At 34.8% G+C, this 3,163-nt stretch overlaps 1 long non-coding RNA gene across 1 annotated transcript; it reads right to left on the bottom strand.

Annotated features, from left to right (window-relative positions):
• Positions 1-225: 225 nt before the first annotated feature.
• Positions 226-1,455, bottom strand: LOC131023715 (uncharacterized). The gene is made up of 2 exons (XR_009101505.1): positions 986-1,455; positions 226-466 (listed from the first exon to the last, which is right to left on the bottom strand). It is a non-coding gene; the product is annotated as an uncharacterized LOC131023715 (long non-coding RNA).
• Between the last annotated feature and the right edge of the window lie 1,708 nt (positions 1,456-3,163).

Genomic DNA, 3,163 nt, shown 5'->3' with positions numbered 1-3,163 from the left:
CCTGCTCTGATACCACCCTGTCGCAGCCCGCAGACCCGACACTAGTAATAGTGGGGTACGAGTATCGATACGACTATTTTTAAAGAATAAAAGATAAGAAGAACTAGGTGAACGTCATGCGGAAGCTCACGTAAAAGCATGCTAAGGAAAAACTTATAAAATTAGCCCAAGGGTAAAATCGTCAACATTGTCATAACTTTTTAATTATCAGGAATTTCACGAACAAAAACAAAACGCGTATAGTTCATTTTTCATAAGGAAGCATAATTTGCAGAGTATCGCAGCAAAAGGCGAACCGATTATATGTATGAAGACACATAACCGTGAGTGTATTGCTTGATCTCAAAAGAAACTAAGTAATTCAAACATCAAGACTCTATTATCATAGAGGCAAAATAGTAATTTAATTTACATCATTTGAAACTCTCCCCCATCAGCACCAGTCCAATCTCACTCCCAGCTTAGCCTGCACATTTAGAAATACATGCAGGGCGTGAGTACATAATACTCAGTGGGCAAATGCCGAAAAACAAGAAAGGTGCTCTTAGAGCTATAGGTTTGGAACTTGCCACATCTCAGCAACACACAGAAATAAATTAGCATTAAAAGAATCTGTGCATGCAGTTTTCATAATCAACATCAAAAATAAGTGTCTGCAGACAAAGTATACGTCATGTATGTACCGCATCTACAACTCATCATCATAATTAAGGTACTGAGAAGTAGGCCTCCCTCTCAAGTACCGTGACCGGCCGACCCGAAGACGGCTCACAGTCACCTCTGTGCACAAAATCCCGCTTGTGGCAGGACCGAATTCGTCTCATCAGTAGAGGGTAACACACAAGCTCAACATCAAAAATTGGCAAGTCAAACAGTTCTCAAATATCATTTATCTCAAAACATTTGTTAATCTCATAACATCATTATATCATTAAATCATTTTAGAAAGCTCGGATAATAATTGTATACTCAAAATATTGCCCACCTGAAGTCCTTCGCTTATTCTGGAAAGAAATCAGGCAACTTACTTCTTCGTCTCGCTCGGGCCTTCATACGTCATCATCACATCGTCATCGTCATCGAAGGTTCATGTGATAAAACAAACCTTAGTCAGAAACTCAAATTCTAAATCCAATCTCAACTTTACTCTAACTTCTCACTCAACGTCTATTTACCCGTTAAAACTCAATCCCTAGGTATACTTGGCTTCTAAGGATTCACACGTCCAATTTTCGACTTAACTCTCAACTCGACTCAAACTTATAGCAAACAAGCACATAAACAAGTATAAACACTTAGGCATATTAAAACACACATAGACAAGTCGAAAACAAGCTTTACTCTGCACTGACTCAACTTTAAAACCTCACCAGACTCTGTACAGAACTCTCCTGGGGTCGTAACTCATACCAAAAGAAACCTCTTCGAGTCTAGTTTCATTTAAAAAAAAGTAGGATCAAAAACTCCAAGTATTTTAGGAGATATTACTGTTTTACTACAGTCTACCATAATCGGCAGTTTTTAGCAACCGAAAAGTTTGATTTTTGAACAATAGTAAACGTTGTCAAAACGGTCTGAAATTTTGTGGGTACTTAGCTAAGACACTCAGGTCTCAACCATAAAAATTTGGGTTCCAGAATGCTAAGGAAAGCTACTGGAAACGATGACTCTATTGGCTACTCACCGAACAATTCGGCAGAATGTAGCAGTCTTAGTTTTACATTTTATAAAAATATCAAACGAAGTCCAAATGACTTGAAATTTTACCGGTGTGCTCAAGACTCTCAAATATACCTACCATAAAAGTTTCAGGGCATTTGGGTATCAAGAACCCCTCGAAAACAGTAGGTCAGTGGGTCGTGAAAAACGACTCCGAAACATACACACAAGTAAACATGCTCAACTCAACAATTATACAAAGCAAACACATCAAAACTCATTTTAAGCACTTAAAGCACTTAAAAACATTCAAATACATCAAAATACTCGTAATACTCAATCTCGACTCTTTTCTTTCATCATCCACTCAAATCTCATAGAAAACACTTCAACGAACATATCTAACAAATTCCTTCTCAATTTCATGCTCGAAATTTCTCAAATACTCAAATACGATCATTTACATCATATAACTCATTATTCTCATATTTACTCTCTTTTTATCATAAAAACTATATTTATTACATTTTTATGAAAATCCATGTATCAACATAAAACTCTTAGCAAAACATGGATAAAATTCTCATAATGATCATAGAGCAAATTGAACCTTATTTTATCAAGCATCAAACTCACCTCATATAAAAACTCAAAAATCATACAAACTAAACTAAGCCAAAATTTTATTTAGCCTACAATAGACTTAATCAAAAATACAAAGACACTACTATCATGCTTAAAAACATATATCTCAAGCAAAATCACTTAAATAACACATAGACTAAAAAGTCCTAATTTTTACTAACTAACTCTTTGAAATTTTTACAAACACATACAAATCTTTAATCAACTCATAGATCTTTCATTTTTAACCAATTATTTTCACATCAAAACCATCAATTCACCAATAAGGGCATATATACACATATCCCTAATTTTAGTAAACTAACCCACATCAAAAACCCCAATTGACATCATATACTCAAATTAATCCATCAATCATCATCATCTACACCTCATAAACTCATTTACATCATCAATTTATCATTTAACTCATTAACTCAAAAGTTACCATTTTTGGGGTAAACTAACTTCCATCAAAGTTTCACATCTCATGACACATATTTCACAACATATATCAAACATCAATATACATCACATAACTCTCATTTTTCACCCCCAAACAAGAAAAGAAAAAGAAAAATTTTGAAAGGGGTGAGGACCCTTTTTTTCGAAAATTTGGAAAAGAAAAGGGAGGGGTGATTTTCTTGCTCATCTTTCAAGAATACACTTACATAACATCTTTCAAACAAGATTTTAGGAAAGACATGGTTACTCACCCAAGTTCTTACCAAAGTTTCTCACTTTCTCACTCTACTTTGGAGCTTCTTCTTCAAGGATTTTCTTGATCAATTTAGGATAGATAGTGTTTATGGAAAGTTTTAGAGTGATGTGAGGTGTTTGGTAATTTTGTTGGAAGCTTCGAAGGTTTGCTCTAATGGAG

This window comes from Salvia miltiorrhiza, chromosome 4 (genome assembly GCF_028751815.1).
Source record: "Salvia miltiorrhiza cultivar Shanhuang (shh) chromosome 4, IMPLAD_Smil_shh, whole genome shotgun sequence".
Lineage (NCBI taxonomy): Eukaryota > Viridiplantae > Streptophyta > Magnoliopsida > Lamiales > Lamiaceae > Salvia > Salvia miltiorrhiza.
The sequence above is the reverse complement of the archived record's forward strand: the minus strand, read 5'-3'. Positions and strand labels throughout refer to the sequence as shown.